The following is a 19,061-nucleotide window of genomic DNA, read 5'->3' on the forward strand; positions in this document are numbered from 1 at the left end:
GGGTTGCCAATTCCTTCTGCAGGGGATCTTCCCGACCCAGGGATCGAACCTGTTTCTCCTGCACTGGCAGGTGGATTCTTTACCCCTGAGCCAGCTGGGAAGCCCTTGTGGAACACTACCTGAATTTAAAGACAGAACAAGATCCTGCAGCTAGTTTGTATCTGCCAAACAAATAAGAGCCTGTGGCCTTGGCTTAGCCTGCACTCAGCAGTGGGCGGCTGCAGCCCAAGGCAGAAGCCAGGTTCAGCGCCATCTCATAGAGAACAGCTCCACCTGCTGAACTCCTGGACATTCCTCTCCCCCTTCATCTGTTTTCTTCTGTGTAGGAGAGGCCAGGATTTTTGAGAAATAATAGTATCACAGAAGAGACACAGAGGAATTTTGCATTTGTTTCCTTGACTGCATTTTTTATAGCACAATAAGGACACAATGTGACAAATATCCACATCACCTTTTGAAAAGAAAGGAACAGCTATGTCAGTATGCCAAGCCTTTCTGCATTGCCTTTTTTTTTTTTTTTTTAAAGAATTAAGCCATAAGGGTACCTGGGGCTATTTAATCTACCTCTCTCTTCTGCAAAGTGGTGATAATCTCTGTCTTTCTGTGGATGAAGGGGGAGGTGTGAAAAGCATTGCAAATTCTCTGCTCATATCCACCAGCAAATAATGTGATAAATACTGATGTGGGTGGTAGGTGGTGTTAAAACATGGGCAAGCAATGAATAAAGCAGATTGTTTGGTAGGAAAATCCTGGGCAAACACACTAGGCATTCCCTGATGGTACAAGTTATTTGAATTACCAGAAATAGTGAAGTGTATGTGGCTGAACTGAATCACCTAAAGAAGAAAATGAGGAGACTGGAGGAAGGCCAGGGACCAAGGACTTCTGGGAAGGAGATATTTTGTCAGTCATCCCAGGTTGCAGAAACGGTCTTGTCAAAAGGATGCAAAACCCATTTACTATTCTGGTTTTCTGTCTCTATCACAGTACAGATACTGCATTTTAAGAAACTCTGTCCAGTACTAGATTACTGTGCAGGGAAATTAACCACCATGCACCAAATGTTTTAACAAAGAAAGATGATAGGTCTTAATTAGAAGCCCATGCTTTTGCGAGCAGTTTTGCATAAACAAAATGCTAGCAGTCCTAAAAATAAGAAAGTCTATTAAAAACACAAACAACTTGGCTATAAGTTAGTTTTAATAATAAATCAAGGTCAGACCATTCAAATTTGTTCTGAATGAATTAAGACAACTTAGCTGTTAGGTTGAAATGCAGCAGGTTGCATACATCACAATACAGCTTAAACAATCCTTGATCTGGAGAAAAACCTCCTTTCTCAGTCTTAAATAGAAAGTGGGTATTTTCCAAGTGAGAGAAGGAACTATAGCAAAAAGCAAAGATCCCAAATTCTTTCCTAGGTAACTTCATTTGAATTCTATTTTTAATTCAATGCTTATAGCCACTACTAGATTTTATCATTTTTTTAATCTACACATAAAATGTTTGCCTCATCATACAATTGGAGCTAGCATTTTGGTTTTCATAGAAAATAAATCCCATAGTTTTATTATATCCTTGAAGAACAGAATTTGACTCAAAATGTGAAAATAATGCAAAGGCACTAAAGAGATTATCTAGCTATAGGCATAAGTATGCCTGGTGATATAGACATAGGGGCAGAAGCAAATATGTGTGGGCATATAACTGTTCTTCACATACACACAGCTACTAATTTGTCAATGTCCATGATAAAGAGAACTGTAAACGTTTCTATTTATTTAGATATAGATTTCTATGAATACATTTTTTGCCTTATCTTAACCATGCCAACCAACAAGCTACCTGTTGCTCAATAATATTCATCTAATTAAAAAAAAAATTCCTTCATACTTTTTCAATTAACCCCTAAGCAATGAGGAAGCTTTGAGAGTTCTGAAAAGTCTACTTTTCAAAATACTCCTCGATCATAACCTCTCAGCCCTTGAGAGGCTAGGTGGACCACTAAGTTCTCAGTCCAAGGACTATCACTGGGGTTGATCATAAATAAATCCCCAGTGTCTGGCATATGCTTGCCAGGTATTCAGCACTCAATAATGAATGGCTGACTACATGAAAAATGTGAAGCTACTTGAAGATAAAACACCATACTGTCCTAAATGCAATAGAATATAATGTCCAAGAGCTGAGAATTTTTAAATCACAACTGGATTTAGATTTTTAGATTTAGATTTAGATTTTTAGATCACAATCTGGATTTAAATTTCAATTCTATATTCTGCTATCCCTGTGATGTTGGGTAAGTTACTGAACGTCCCATCTTTCAATCACTTTATTTCTAAAATGGGGATAATGACACTATTTACTCCCTATTGTTACTAATATGAGCATTATGAGGAATAGTGCCTGGCACACTGCCAACAGCCAACAAGTATTGGTTAAAATCATATTAGCTATAGCCTGAGCCCTAGATAGTTAGCGGTCCTCACCCACCTTTAACTGAAATTTTATTATGTCTAAACTCACTTGGAAAAGCAGCAAGGCTCAAGTTACCCTCTCAGGTAAATGTGCCTGAAAGACCATGCAGTTTTTAACCCATAATTCTTTTCTTATTGTCATGGGGCTCTCATTTCAGTACATTACCACAAATGCAATTTTATCTTTCACAATGCAATAGCTGCTCATTTTTCTCAAATGTTCTGGCTCTTCTGAGACTTCTGTACCATGGGGACTGGTTCTCAATCCAGCTCCTTAAATGTGGAGCATGAAGGCATTTTCTCCCTCAAGCCTCCATTAGCCATCAGAGCATCCTGGTAGCTGGCTCATCAGAACTCTTTAAGAGGTATCGCTACCCTTCCTGCTATGAGAAAGCTGTGACTCTGCATGTCTCTCCATCTCACTCTTAAATCTCTATCTCAATATCTCTCTCTACACTGGGGCCATACTAGAATTATTTGGATGAGGTAATCTGCATAGTTTATACTTTAGGAATTGAGTCAGTGAAAAATAGCCAGAAAGCCCATCATCCTGCTGTCTTAAAACTGACCTTTTATCTTCCCAACTGTAAAAAGTGTCAATAAAACAATACTATACTGCTTTTGGAGAAGGCAATGACAACCCACTCCAGTAGTCTTGCCTGGAAAATCCCATGGACGGAGGAACCTGGCGGGCTGCAGTCCATGGTTTGCTAAGGGTCGGACATGACAGAGCGACTTCACTATCACTTTTCACTTTCGTGCATTGGAGAAGGAAATGGCAACCCACTCCAGGGTTCTTGCCTGGAGAATCCCAGGGATGGTGGAGCCTGGTGGGCTGCCGTCTCTGGGGTCGCACAGAGTCGGACACGACTGAAGCAACTTAGCAGCAGCAGCATACTGCATTAGTGTTTTGATATTTTAAAGTACATTTATCAAGCATCTCCTATGTGCCAGATATTGGTATGTATGAAATGCAGTCTTTCCCTCAAGGAGTTCACCATTAACTACAAACTAGATGATGTTTAGTGATTGAACAGGGTATAAGATCTCTTTTCATAAGAATCAGGTATCACTTCTCTTTGAAAGTAATGGATAAATTTTCAGGAGGCAATATCCAAGTAAGGACTTAAAACATGAAATAGATTTAACTGGGCATGAAGTAGTATGAGCAAAGGGACGAGAAGTGAGAATGAAAGGTCCATGTTGGGACTGGGAATTTCCAATGTGGAGAAGGCAATGGCACCGCACTCCAGTACTCTTGCCTGGAAAATCCCATGGATGGAGGAGCCTGGCAGGCTGCAGTCCATGCGGTCGCGAAGAGTCGGACATGACTGAGCGACTTCACTGTCACTTTTTACTTTCATGCATTGGAGAAGGAAATGGCAACCCACTCCAGTGTTCTTGCCTGGAGAATCCCAGGGACGGGGGAGCCTGGTGGGCTGCCGTCTATGGGGTCGCACAGAGTCGGACACAACTGAAGCGACTTAGCAGCAGCAGCAAGAGTATTATGCCTATGAAACAAAACAACCATGCAGGTGGCATCTGCAGTGTCTTTATCGTGCCTCACTGCTTACATTATCGCCAATTTCCCAAATCAGAGTCAGAAAGCTTTTCCTGTAAGGACCAGAGGACAAATTTTTGAGCTGTGGCTCAGAGGTTAAAGCGTCTGCCTGCAATGCAGGAGACCTGGGTTCGATCCCTGGGTCGGGAAGATCCCCTGGAGAAGGAAATGGCAACCCACTCCAGTATTCTTGCCTGGAGAATCCCATGGACGGAGGAGCCTGGTGGGCTACAGTCCACGGGGTCGCAAAGAGTCGGACATGACTGAGTGATTTCACTTTCTTTCACTTTCACTTTCAATGAGCTATACAGTCTCTGTCACAACTACTCAACTTTATCAGTTTTGAGTGAAAGTAGTTGTAGACAATAAATTATCATATTCCAATAAAACTTTGTATCAAAAAATTTAAAGTGTCACAATATATCACTCTTTTTTTTTTTAATTTTCTTAGTCATTTAAAAGTACAAAAAATTCTTAGCTTATGGGTTATATGCAAACAGTGACAGGACATTTTAGACCCATGGGGTGTAGTTTGTCAACCCTTGCCTTAACTAAACTACTGCAAACCCCACCTACAAAAGAAAGATAAGTTAATTTTTAAATGGGAAATCATTGTTGCTTCTTTACAGATATTTTCAAGACCAACATTTAGGCTGAATATGAGGTACTCAGGTACTTTCTAAAGGTGGTGAGCTTTTAAGGCAAATATAATGTTTCCTTCTTTTTCCCTAAGGCTTTAAGTTAAATGAATATCAAGGAGAGTTTCATACATGAAATTAAACAAACGGTGACTATTTAGAGAGAGCCTATCTTAGTCTGTTCAGACCTGTGAGAAAATACCATAGATTAAGTGATTTATAAAGGACAGACGTTTCTTTCCATGGTTCTGTAGTCTAGGAAGCCTAATATCAAAATGTCATAAGATCCAGTCTCTGGTGAGGGCCCCCTTCCTAGTGCATAGATGGTGTCTTCCTGCTGTGTCCTCACGTGACAGAGAGGACAAAGGAGCATCGTAGGTCACCTTTATAAGGGTACTAGTGGCTTCTCTGGTGGCTCAGAGGGTAAAGAATCCATCTGCAATGTGGGAGGCCTGGGTTTGATCCCTGGGGTGGGAAGATCCCCTGGAGGACGACATAGCAACCCACTCCAGTATTCTTGCCCGGAGAATCCCCATGGACAGAGGAACCTGGAGGGCTACAGTCCATGTGGTTGCAAAGATTCGGACATAACTGAGCAATTAAGGACATTTACATATACTGAATGTCATTCATAAGGGCTCCATCTTCATAATATAATTACCTCCTGCAAACTTTGTCTCCTAACACCATCATTGTGGAGTTAGGTTTCAACATACAAGTATTCAGATCATAGCAGATTTTATCCTACTCTTAGGGATAGTCATTCATATATCTAAGGACATATTTGCTATCAGCTGAAAAAATCATTCCCAAGTCACTTCTCTGTCAAAATGATAACATTCCTGAGTCATTTAATGTACTGTAGTAGCACAAAATGTTAGTAAAAAATTCCTAAATCATGAAACCTCAGAGGCAGATCTGGACATTGTAACATCATCTCAAGCCATAGTCTGTTTGAAGGTTATATCCCTGGAAAGGGCAGAACTCAAAGTCCAGGGAAGTGTCTTTCCAGCACTAATGAAGTGGTGATCTGGTTCTAAGGACACATGCTCCCTCAACTCTAGCCATGCCTTTCCTCGCCAGCTACCCTCTTATGTTCTTTTTTATCTTATTTCTTCTTTGTGACAAGAAGGAGATAAAGGGAACAATCAGTGAAAAGCCAAATCTATTCTTTGGAAATTTTCTATGTCTTTACTTTGTGTGTGTCCTCTTTGCAAGGCATAACCACTTAAGTCTGGATGACCCTGATGTGGAATAGTCCACTGCTTTCTCCTGCTGCCTTGAATAATCACACTGCAATCCTAAGTGGTGACCATCCAACTCATTCTGAATGAGTTCCACATATTGACTAGAGAAGTGAGATCAAGAAAATGACATAAACACTCACTTTGAACTTAAAACATACAGAATGACCAAGGAAAAATCCCTTGAGTGTTTATTTAATCAAATTCTACTGTGACTAGAGAAGACAGAAATCATTTAAAATTGTGCATCTTCATGTGTGCATAGGCAAGCACTCATGCAGTGAAAGGATTCAGGTGAATAACTTCACCCTTTGGAAAATTCAGATTCCTTTGGCCTGTTTGAGACCAAGTACTTAGGAGGACATTTCAAACTGGGGTGTCTAACCTGATACCAAAATATACTGTGAATTTGATTCCAAATATCTTGGGCACTTAGATGATAAAGAAGGAAAGTACCATTCTAACCACAGCTTGTTGATTCAAGATCTGGAGAGTTTAAAATGGGTAGGCGTGGCCTTACCTCTTGCCCAGCCCTATTCTGCAAACTCTTAACCTTGCATAAAGACCTGGCTCAAATGTCATTTCCTCAAGCCTTGCCTCCCATCCAAAAAAAAAATTAATTGTCCCCAACTCATCTTTGCTCCCATAGCACTTTGCACTAAACTCTATTATAGCTATTATGCACTTACCACACTAAATTGCTATTTATCTGCTTATGTGTCTGTCTATTTCCACAAGAATATGCACCCTCAAGGGTAAAGATCAGGTCTTATTTATCTTGTATTCCCAGCACTCAGTAGTGTGCTGACATGTCAACCACTTAAAACATGTCTTAGGATTTTTATTATTAAAGAAATGCATGCCCATGTTAAAAATTCAAAATAGCATGGACTAGTATAGAAGAAAAGGTTAGAAGCTGCCTTTCTATCATCCAGACCATCAGTCCTATTCCCCAATGGGATCTAAGAGGTTTTTCAAAATACATAAACACTACATGCACCTCTTCCACTGCACACCCCACACACCAGCATATTTGCCTCTAAAAGCTGTCCAGCATGCAAGATGGGCCGCTGCTAGGTGTGACCTGGCTGGGTGTGAAAACCTCCAGAGCGAAGGCCAGGGACGTGCTGTCACTATAGCGGGAAATATACAGCCAGAAGAGGTAGAAATTAGTTCTACATTATGAATTGAAAACAAGTTCCCTCTACTCAGGGCTTCCCTGGTGGCTCAGATAGTAAAGAAACTGCCTGCAATACAGGAGACCCGGATTTGATCCCTGGGTCAGGAAGATCCGCTGGAGAAGGGCATGGCAACCTACTCCAGTCTTCTTGCCTGGAGAATTCCATGAACAGAGGAGCCTGATGGGCTACCATCCATGGCATCATAAAGAGTCGGATGTGGCTGAGAAACTTTCAGTTTCACTACTTTTCTCTCTACTCGCTGACATTTTTCTTCTCTTGTTTTGAACTCTAACTCTGACTTACTCTGTCTCTACGCCTTGGTTGCAAGTCTGTCTTTGTCTCTCTGTTTTCCTTTCTCAATCCACGGCGTCACTGGCTCCTTGCACCTCATCTTCTGTTTATAATCCTATTTTTCAGTCCACTTTCCCTGTCTATGTCTTGTTCTCTGTCTTTCTCTGCCTCTATCATGGTCTCATATTGTCTCGTCCTCTCCCTTATTCCTTCTCTTTTTCCATCTCACTGTTTCCATTGTCTCTCAATCTCTTCCTCTTGGTTTCTTTGTTCTTTTTCCTCATTCTGGAGATCTCTGTCCATTTGTCTCTCACAATCAGCAAACATTCTCACTGTAGCCATACAGCAGCATCTAGTAATTCACTTTTAAGAGTGGAAACTTAAAGACACCAGGGCTGTATAATGCACAGAGATGCCCACAACTATGATGTATGTGCTAATATAAACATATATGATAGAGAGATGGAGCCCAAGATCAAGAAAGAGACTGAGATGCAAATTAAGAGGCATGCTTCTTTACTGGAGACAAGAAGCTACTCGAATTTCCCGGAGGTAAAGCCAGGTAGGTGAAGTTACCTCCAGATCTCTCTGTCTGGAATCTACAAAGAGGATGATATGCAAACGGTCCTGAAGCCCCTGCTGCTGCACAACTAGAAGAGAGGTGTGGAGTGATCCTGCATCTTTGAACAACAACAACAACAACAAAAAAAAAAAAACACGCGGGCACCAGCTCCTTTCCAACAATAGTGACTGCAAGCAAATCAGGCAACTTGGACATGGGCTCTTTGTCTAGCTCAGTTTGCCTGGAATGCAATCCTGATGAGGCCAAGTTCATAAACTTGCTTGTTCTCCTCTGTTTTGTTTCTTTTTCTTTTTCTCATTTCTCAAATAACCTTTAGAAATAACCAAGCAATGCATGTTTATGGGAAAACAATAAAACCAAAACCATGGGCAAACAAAATCAGCTACAATGCTAGCATTCATAATCGTAGGCAAGCATTTTGAACCATACCTTCCCTCTATTTCTATTACACAAGTGAAATTTTATATAATATTTTGCAAAGTATTGAGCCACTTCTAAGTATATTTCTAGGGTCTTGGGATATATAAGGGAACAATAGTCATTTAAAAAAAAAGAAATACTTTGTGGGGCTTACATCTGTTGTTGTTGTTTAGTCACTAAGTTGTGTCCGACTCTTTTGCAACCCCATGGACTATAGCCCACCAGTCTCCTCTGCCCGTGGGATTTCTCAGGCAAGAATGCTGGAGTGGGTTGCCATTTCCTCCTCCAGGGGATCTTCCTCAACCAAGGGTTGAACCTGCATTTCCTGCAATGGCAGGAGGATGCTTTACTACTGAGTGCCCTGTGAAGCACTTACATCTGTACTATTTTTAAATTTTATTTTTACATATTCTTTTATTTCCCCTTTCTTATATTTTGTGGAAGGTTTCCATATATATACATATATATATGAGACACATAAGCAATCTTTTAATGGCTGAATATTCTACAACACTCATATGGTCATGGGTTGTCTCTTCTAGGTGAAAGCCAGTTTTTCCCATGGAAATATCAAACAAAACAGTAAATATTTAGTAAGCTAGTTGTGATGTTGTGATTCATAATGAAACTATATTATTTTGCTCAGTCCCATTTCTGACACTGAACTTCTAAAACTCCTGGATTTTCCTGTGATGAGATGTCAATGAGGTGACTTTGGACCACAAGGAAGGGTGTAGGCTAATTGCCAAAATACTAACCATGTGATTAGAGGGTTGAGACTTTCAGTCCAACCCCCACGACCTCTGGGGCGGGGAAGGGGGCAGAAGTTTGAATCAATGCCCAGTGGCCAATGATTTAATTGCTCCTGTATAATGGAACTTCCATAAAAACTCAAGACAGGGTTCCAAGAGCTTCTGGGTTGGTGAATAGTTGGAGATCAAGAAGGGTGGTGCACTCAGCACAGGAAGGCCCCACACCCTTCCCCCATGCCTTGTCCTGGGCATCTCTTCCATCTACTGTCCCTGAGTTATATTCATTTATGATAAACTGGTGAGCTAGTAAGTGAAAAGCTTCTCTGAGTTCTGTGAGCCACTCGAGCAAATTAAACAAACACAAAGAGGAAGCTGTTGAAGCCTCCCATCTATAACCTGTCAGCCAGAAGTGCAGGTGGTCACCTGCACTTGGGGCTGACCTTGGAAGTGGAGAGTGTGGGGCATGGTCTTGTGCAACTGAGTCCTTAACCTGAAATCTGATGTGACCTCTGGGTAGACAGTGTCAGAATTAAAGCACTGGACATGCAGCCGGTGTCAGAGAAACGCTTATTGGTGTATAAACTACCAACCTGCCACTCACACACTGGAAACTTGGTCCAGAACCCTACAATGACTATCGTGTGCAAATAGTTATAGATGAGGAAAGGCATGACAAAAAGAGTAGACGAGAGTCCTGGCATCATTATAAGAAAATGGAACCAGAATGAAAACAAAACAAAACAAACCCATAAACGGAGAAACAGAAGCAATGAGCAACATATTACAAACATCTCTTAGTAAATCATACTCAAGCATTGTTAGTAATAGTACTAATACTAACAAAATAATGATGATAACAACAATAATAATAGGTAACCTTTATTGATTTCTTACTATACGGCAGATGCCACTTTTAGCATTTTTCTATCTGTTGTCTCTTTTAATCATCAGAAAACCATAGAGAAAGTACACCAGTATTACTCCTTTCAAACTCATGAGGCATGCTTGGGGCTGGTGCATGGGGTTGACCCACAGAGATGTTATGGGGAGGGAGGTGGGAGGGGGGTTCATGTTTGGGAACACATGTAAGAATTAAAGATTTTAAAATTAAATAAAAAAAATTAATTAAAAAAATAAATAAATAAACTCATGAGGCAAATAAGACACAACATTACAAAGCTAACCACCAGAGTTCAGGTATCTAGGAACAGGAATTCAAACCAATCATTACATGTTATGTTACATTTACAACAATATACTCTTTTAGCCACTTGTTTTGCCCAAGAACATATGGACATCCAGGAAAGATAACTGCATAGGATATACTCAGTGTCAGAAACATCACCATCTGCATAAAGGCACCGCCTTTCTCTGCCTGCGGCACCTGTGCTGTGCCATTTTCTCTCTCCCCTTCTCTTACAGAGCCTTCCACCAGGCTCTCAGCACTGGGGACTAATTTTCATTGAGCAGGTGATTAAAGTGTTGGGCTTCAGCTCTCCTTGCAGAGAAGTGAAGCATACTGACCTAAGACTGAGCAGACAACGGAAGGGGTTCATAGACCCCAAAACTCACACACAAATTTTAGGAAAATTATTTTCAAACTTCAGTGTTCCTAAGGGCATTGAGAAATCTATGTTGAAAAACATAGATTCCCAGCCCCCACCAGCAGATTCAAGAGCAGGTCCCAAAAAGATGAATTGAAAAACGCTGCCCTAGGTGCCAAAGGAGGGATCCCACGGCCGCTCAGTTAAGAAATCCTCTGTCAGTTCAGCAAAAGGCAAGGCAGGGTAAACAAGGCTGCAGATAGGTTTCTAAGCAAAGTGACAACCGTGCCTAAAATAGCTTTTTCTCCCCTTTAATGATTCTAATCAAGAGTGCGTTTTGGAATGTGTAGAGGTAGGGCAAGACCTTTTGCTTTTCACCTCCCTCTACAGGCTCTGGAGCAGGATCCACAGCCCACAGTTTCGTGCCTCAGTAGCCTCTTGCAATTCTGATTAGGGAAGACCACTGCAGGCATCAATTCACTGGCTTCAGGGCACAACATGATTAGTTGGTTGTCTGAAAATCTGATTCTTATTAGCACCTCCCTTAAAGACTGTTCAAGTTGTCCACACTGTCACTCATGGGTCATCAGCCAGCAGGGAGAAACCAATCAGCACATCCACACGTCCTCCCAGATAACACATATTAATAATCCCAGACAAGCCACTCCTGGGGACAGGATGAGTGGAGGGGAGGGCTTTGATCAAGCTCCAACATGGAGCAGCTTATTTCCAAGTAAAGTATATCAGGTCAGAGACCTCAGATCGGGGTGACATCAAAGGAAGTACCCCAAAGAGGGGCACTCTTACCAAGAGTTCTCCCACAGTTCTCTGCACTGACTTACGGCATTATCTCTAAAAGAAAATCAGAGGTAAACCCTGGTGGAGGGACAGCATGATCAAACAGAAAAGGTTCTGGAGCCAGAAAGGGCAAAAATAAAATTCTATCACTGCCACCAACTTCAAGCTGGGTGAACTCAGGCCGAATCATTAAGCCTTGACTTCCTCAGCTTTAGACAAGGATAATGACATCTAGTGTGTAAGACTGGTGTGAGGATGAAGTGAAATAACATGGTGATGCTCCAGAATGTACTCATCTGGTCACTAAATCGGTGATTATTTATGTTATTATTGTTAAGAGCGATTTCTGTTATAACCAATATAGCTTATCTGGCTGCAGGGAGTCTCCCTAAAATGTGGCAAACTCTCCTCTGCTCCCTTCTCCCACCTCAACCTCATCCCCACACCCAAAAGTTAGAAGAAGTAGAAAACGCAATAGCTGGTAACCCTATTATAATCCTTGGGCAAATTAAATCCATTGGAGTCAACAAGGCATCCCTTCAGTTTGACTACCGCTGCTCCCCAAAGTTGAAGCTCTAGATTCCTTTGACCAAGACCATACATAGTATTATTTTCAACTAGATTTCATAGGCATAAGGCAATTAAAGAGGGGGAAGAGATGGCTCTCCCCCTTTTCTCCGCAAGTGCCTGCTGCAATAAGCCCAGCAATAAGTAATCTCACCTCTGAAGATCATTAGCACTGGAACACACACGGTAGACCATTATTGGTGGAGGTTATTGCTGGAGACCTTACTTGCAAAAAAGTCCCATCATCTTCCTCTAGGGTCCCTTTTAAAAGACTTAAACAATGCCAAGAGCATGACTTTTGACCAGGCCACTTGCTCTGAAGCTCAGGCCAAATAACTCAAATAGCTGAGCCTAGAACTCAGGAGCTCCATGACCAATTCATACTTCACCCTGGCATGGCAACCACTGCAAACACAGGTGCGTGGGCTTGAGGCAAGCTGTGAAGCCAGGATGCAGCTGCGTCCTAACTCCTGGCTGTGGAAAGCCAGTGGCATTCCAAGCTGAGAATCAGTCGTGCTATGTGACAAAACATTTTTGACCTTCCCCTTCCACTAACAGACCCGCTTAATACCAACACCCTGCTTTCCCTCTTTGAGAATGCGGATGATATTTGTCTTTTCTATCTCCTAGGACTGTTGCAAGAATGAAAAGTGAAGTCATCGAAGGAATGTTCCCATCTTTGAAAACTGAGGCATTTTGCAAAGGAAAAGGGCTATCACCAATCTAAAGTGGTATAACAACATTCAGGAGTGCTATAGAAATAGACACAATATCTTTCACACACATGCAAAATTTCATGTAGGAGTTCCTGCAGAGCATTGACGTCTTTTTCTCCCCCCTACCTACATCTTAGAATAGGCTCTCTTTTTCCTTGTAAACCGTGCACAGTAAGAGTCCAGCTTTGTTTCTCACCAACCATGTGACTGTTCCATCCATCCCGTAGGAGCGGAATGCGCACTCCTCCTTGGGAGTAACCACTGCCCTTTCATGGAGCCTGGTTCCACCTCACACTGACCACACCGATTCTCTGCCATCCCTTTGGCCACTTCAGGGATACTATTTGGCTAGTTTCCCCTCTAGGACACACAGGTGCCTTCACCAACTTTTCCAGCCAGAGGTATACAACAGTAATTGAGACATACACAAAGACAGGACAAATATTTTACATACATTTAGTTAACAGAAGCTGTCAGGAAGCCAAATTAATTTATCTTCCTGGCATCCCAGCCAGTGATATTTCTAATCAAGAACTTAAAACAAACAAACGAAAGTCTGTTGGTGAAAACTGCGTGTGAAAAATGTCAGAGTAAAAATGAAACAACGATGAATCCAGCTGATATTTAATGTGCAAATAAGGGCAGTTATGCCCTCAAGTGACCATACAGGTTTTTATTAATATTTTCTATTTGGGCTTGGAATACAGCCAAACTCACTAGAAGATGAGTGTGTATATGCTTACATCATATTTTTGAAACTATTTCTAAGATTAAAATCGTAAATATAGTTTACATTTAACGTAGGTTAATTTCCTTGATATAAATAGGAATTTTTACATCTCCACTTTCAAATTTACTCATGCCATCCGTTCAGCTCAAAATATCCCTTGTAATAATATCCATCTTTTAATTAAAATTTTCTCTGCGTTTTAAGGTTCGGCTGAAGCACCTACTTTGCAATAAAGTTTGGAGATCACCCGAGACAAAAGATGCCTGCCTAACCTGTCTGTGAATTCCTATAGCATCTGACACCCCAGAGGACACTTACCTTCTGCTGCTTCTTCAGGGCATTCTTTGGGTAGCAGACTGAAAGCTCTTTGAGGGCAGGTATCATTTTTTCTCATCCTTTTGCATCAATCCACATATGTTCCTACTATCAGTGCCTGACAAATATTAGGATTCAATGCATATTCATACAATTAAAAGTAAATATGATACTTTGTATAATTTGTGTAAGCTTCTTACCTTAATGCTGCCATATGACAAGCCCACCTTAAATATGAGCAACTGCTATTCTCTGAAATAAATAAGAAAACTGCATCAACTTCTCTACCCTAGCTTAGGAGTTTCTGGGATCCTTCTTTAAAAGGATGTGGACATAATTTTCAAAGTCAACACTAATGTCAATTTACTCTAAAAAAAATCCCATTAAAACATCTTAAGGGATCTTTACTTTCCAATTTCACAATAGGTTGCAATTTTTTTGTTCAAAGATGCTGGGGGCTCAGATGGTAAAGAATCCACCTGCAATGCAGGAGACCCAGATTTGATCCCTGGGTCAGCAAGATCCCCTGGAGAAGGCAATGGCTACCCACTCCAGTATTCTTCCTGGAGAATTCCATGGACAGAGGAGTCTGGCATGCTACAATCCATGGATTGCAAAGAGTCGGACACAGCTGCGTGACTAACACTTTTACTTTCACCAAGGGTCTTAACCTGAAGATATGATTTAATAAACCTAGTAGACCATATTTTGCTGCAAATCTACATTGAAATGAATGCCTGCTTGGGGCTCAAATGCCTTAATTTCCTATTAAAGATATGCATATAAACCACAGAAAGGAAGAATCTTGTGAAATGAAAGGCTTGCTCATTCATAGGTCAAGAGTATAGGTCAGTGCGTCATTTCTGAATCTTGAATACTCCCAGTGCACTTTATTTGGATGTAGAAGGAGCAAAATACCTACAGGTTGACAAACTGTTTAAACTGGATTACAGTCTGTGAGGGATTTCAGTGATGTTATGGTATATTCATGTCATTTTACAGAGGATAAAATTGAGGCTACAAAAGTTTGATGGACTATCAGGACATGTCTAACTTTTGTATATAGCCAAGACTATAACCCAGGGGTCGTAATTACCAGGAGAGATGTATTTCTGCCACACAAAATAAGAAATACCATTTATTGAGCACTTGCTATGTACTGCCTCTTTGTATAAGTGATATCAAATCTTCAGAAGAAAAAAAAAGATGTGCCCTCCCCATATTATAGTTGAGAAAACAGAAGCTCAAAGAATTTAAGGATCTTGCTCAAAGCAGCATGCTGGGTAACTGGACAGCTAACATTCAAACTCAACTCTGCTTCCAAACTCATTGCCTTCCATGTCACACCACATTAACACTCATTAACAGAATAAAGCACTGATGAGAGAAGAAGGTCTTATGTGGCTTGCTAGAGAAATCTAAAATCCTTTATTATTTCACTCTAGAAAAAGTTTAAAAAATTACATCAAAGTACACAGTCAAATGAAGTACTCATAGGCAACCTCTCTATAAAATCAGATTTGTAATTAACTTAGAAAAGGAATCTATTCCTGAAGAACACCAGATCTGAAAGCTGAATGATGGCACATTACCTCGTGCTCAATGAGTCACCAGGTGCGGATCCCATGTCTCAGTAAAGATGAAGATGTGGGCGGAAAAAGAACAGCCAAATCACTACTTTAAGGTAAAGAATGCAATGTGACAGGCACATGTTATACAGTCCTTGCTTTCCTACAAAGAGATGGAGTTTCCAGCTAAGACTATGCCTTCCTCCACCACCATGCGAAATCTGTCCCAGACAGGAGTCTTTAAAATACAGATCTTCAAGGGTTTGGGTTTTTCTACCCTACCTTAACGTCTCTAAGACAAGTCATTCTGTGGGGTTTTGAACTCAGATCACCCTGGGGGTTGGTGTCTGTTTTGCCCCTGAACTGTCATATCTTGGCAAACCATTTAACTTCCTGAAGCCTCAGTTTCCTTATTAATGCAATGGAGATAATAACACCTACTCATAAAATTTTTGTGAAAATTAAATGAAATGATGAATGTCAGGCATCTACCCCAAAACCTGACTCAAGTTGGGACTCAGTTTATTCACTAAGGATGGATAGTAAATGTCAAGTCCCAGAACAACAAAAGGCAAAAAAGTACATAAAAGCCAACCAGATCATCATTCACTATGATAAATTCAGTATTAAAAATATCATAATAGCAAAATATGTCAAGTAAAAGCCTCTATTAACGAATCTTGTAACACTATTTTTAGTGAGAAAGGGACAAGAGATTGAACTGAAATATTCAAATTGACTCCAGCATGAAAATACGAAAAAGAGATATTAACACTTGACACCTGCCTCAGGGATATTATAAGGATTAATGAGTATAGAACTTTGAAATTCCTTGGACATAAAGAATAAACACTTCCCCATCATACATATGTATAGATAAATATATATTTTAACAAACTAAAAACTACTCTGTAAATTTAGATCAGGGCACAGCATGCCTTGGATGAGTAGGGTAGGAACAATATGTTCTTGCTTACGACACCAAGCTCATGACAAATGATTCATACCCAGCACCTTTCATGCCAAAAGATCCCCCCAGGTGTTCTACCAACTTCATCAACACTTTTCATCAAGCTAGACTGCAACACAGAGGAATCACATCACACCCACAGATGAAGCAAAACAGTCATATCTTTACCCAACTGCACAAGTCCAACAGAGGAGGGGGCAGGAAGGAGAAGGGAAAGAGTTGAGAGAAGGATCCAGAATTCTTCACAAGTTTGACAGGCAGCCTATAATTACCATACATTTACACCTTTAATGCAGGTGTTATTGTCATCAGAAGCCCTACTTAGCAAAGACTTTTAGCTAAAGGTGAGACAGGTTCAGAGGATGTGTATTGCCTCTGGCCCTGGATGGGTTGGGGTGGATCCATAAGGGATGGTAGTTAAAGGAGAAGAAAATGAGAGCCCCGCCCCCCTCAACTCACTGCTGTCCTTACAGTTAGGTTAGTGGATGTCTTGCTCTGGGGGAACGTGCAGAGCCATGAGATGAGAATTACAAAGACTACACTACAGTCACGACGCCCTCTTAAGTATATCCTGGCACATAATTCTCAGTAATGAATCTGACAGGCATCCTCCCCTCCTGTTTTAGACATGAGGGAATCCACACTCAGGCAATCAGATTAGCAGGATCAAACCAAAGGCAGAATTAGAACTCGGGTCTCCACCCTGCTTTTCACATCACAAAGTTGCCCAGAAAAGTTTCTTTCCACCTTCCTTACTTCCAAAAATATTTTAAACTTTCTCTCTCCTAGGAATCTGGGATAGCTTTGTGGCAGATCCTGATCAAACACTGTTTCTCTTCCTCTGCTACCTATATGTATACACTGAGAAAAAAACTGCAACAATTTGCATATAAGTGGGCAGGGATGGAGGGTATGACCTTGTAGAATGAAGATTTAGGATAGATATCTCATTAGTTTACATGATTTCAATGCTCCAGCTTTTAGCACTTTGATTATTTCCTACATCATCTCCAATTTCTTTACATGTCACCCATCCAAGCCCTGACCCATAAGCCTGGCTGGGTTTATAAGCACCATTGAAAAAGGGCCAGGAGGGCTTGACAGCATTTCTTAAATGGAGTCTAAAATTTGCCAAAGATGTACTCTCCTTTTCTTGCTCTTTCCAAGATCTTTCAAGAGGTGAACTAAAGTAGAGGTCTAATGAGTGAGTGATATTTTACAGCTGGAATTACATTAAAAGCCAGAAATATTTTGAGTCCAAGGTCCTTTACTTCTTGATACAAGATCTAATATGTCTGATGTGTTTAAAATCTCGTCTTAAAGCTGAGGGCTTTGAGTTAATCACTTAAAACAGAGCAAAAGTTATTTCATCAGTTTAAGAAGATTCAAGTTCAAATTGGGGGATTAATTTTAGTGATTATGATATGAAAGATATGATAGTTAAGGTAAGGAATGAGGGCAAGGGTCTCCAGAACTTGAATGAAAAGAATTTGTCTCAATTATTTGATTAAACCAGTCCTGGGCACCATAGCTTTGGTCATAAAGGCTAAACTGTAGGGAAAGCCATGCTGATATTCTCAGAGATATGATACAAAATATTATTTATCACAATTTGATTTAATACAATTTATATCTATGTACCCAAGGAATCCATAATGATAGGCTCTTATTTTTAAATGTTCACAACTCACATTAAAAAAGCTGACAATGAACACAATTTACTAAAGTGGTACTCCCCTGGGAAGGTTTCTGGCAATTACATCACAACTGAAAACATTTTGAAATGTACCAGGATGCGCAGCTTGTGCATAGTACAAATACGACAATCTCCGTAATCCGATAGAAGCTGAAACTTTGATTTTTCTTTTTCATTTTACCGTCCTTGGTTTCTATGTTCTTGTCTGCTTAACAGCAACATGGAGAAGTTTCCATACTTTTAAATCACCTACAGTTATTGCCACCAAAGCTCTTTCTTAACTATTTCAGCTCCTTGAAGTTTCTAGGTGCAGTTTAAGTTGGAATAGCTCCCTCAGATTCCAGACACTCAGGTTTTTCCAAAAATCTAAGACCTTCCCTGACTTGGCCACAGCTCATGGACTTGCAACCACAGTCCTCTCCCAAGTATCAGCCTTCTGGAAATTCAGCAATCCCTCTCCTTCTTTAATAAAGCAAGAGTGAAGTCTTTATTCGAGCTCTTCACTACAGGAGGTCAGGCAATGGAGGAGAACAGGGAGTTGTTGTCACAGAGATATATCTGATCTTCCTGGGACCGATCAAGTCGGAGAACAACCACTCATTCACAGGCTGGAAAGCCCCAGCTCTCCAAACACACTGGCTGATGCCGTTAGAAGATGCTGGAGAGTTCCCATCCTGAAACTTGCATCCACTTGGTCCCCAGAAACAGAATGCATTAAGGGCAGCTCATTATCCACTGAATTTCTCTTCCATGCTAGCAAGAAGGGGTTAGGAGCTCTACACAAAAATAAAATTAAAAGGCAACAAATAAAGACTTAAAAAAAAATCTTACTTGCTCTCAACCTTAAGTCTAGCAAGTAAAAGGAAAGTCACTTGAGGGAACAGGAGGCTGCCTGGAAATTTAACCCTTTCATTTCTGCATTCAGAATACTTTAACCCCCTCTGTTTGTCTGGTCTTGGCTCCATCCTACTCCAATGAGACCAAAGAAACAGGAAAGAGAGACCTGCCTG

At 40.7% G+C, this 19,061-nt stretch overlaps 1 protein-coding gene across 4 annotated transcripts in view; it reads right to left on the reverse strand.

Moving 5' to 3' along the window:
* Positions 1-19,061, reverse strand: part of SORCS1 (sortilin related VPS10 domain containing receptor 1) — a 576,311-nt gene that overhangs the window by 556,455 nt on the left and 795 nt on the right. The gene's annotated exons all lie outside the window — the stretch shown is intronic.

This window comes from Capricornis sumatraensis, chromosome 23, assembly GCF_032405125.1.
Source record: "Capricornis sumatraensis isolate serow.1 chromosome 23, serow.2, whole genome shotgun sequence".
In the NCBI taxonomy this organism is placed as follows: Eukaryota; Metazoa; Chordata; class Mammalia; order Artiodactyla; family Bovidae; genus Capricornis; species Capricornis sumatraensis.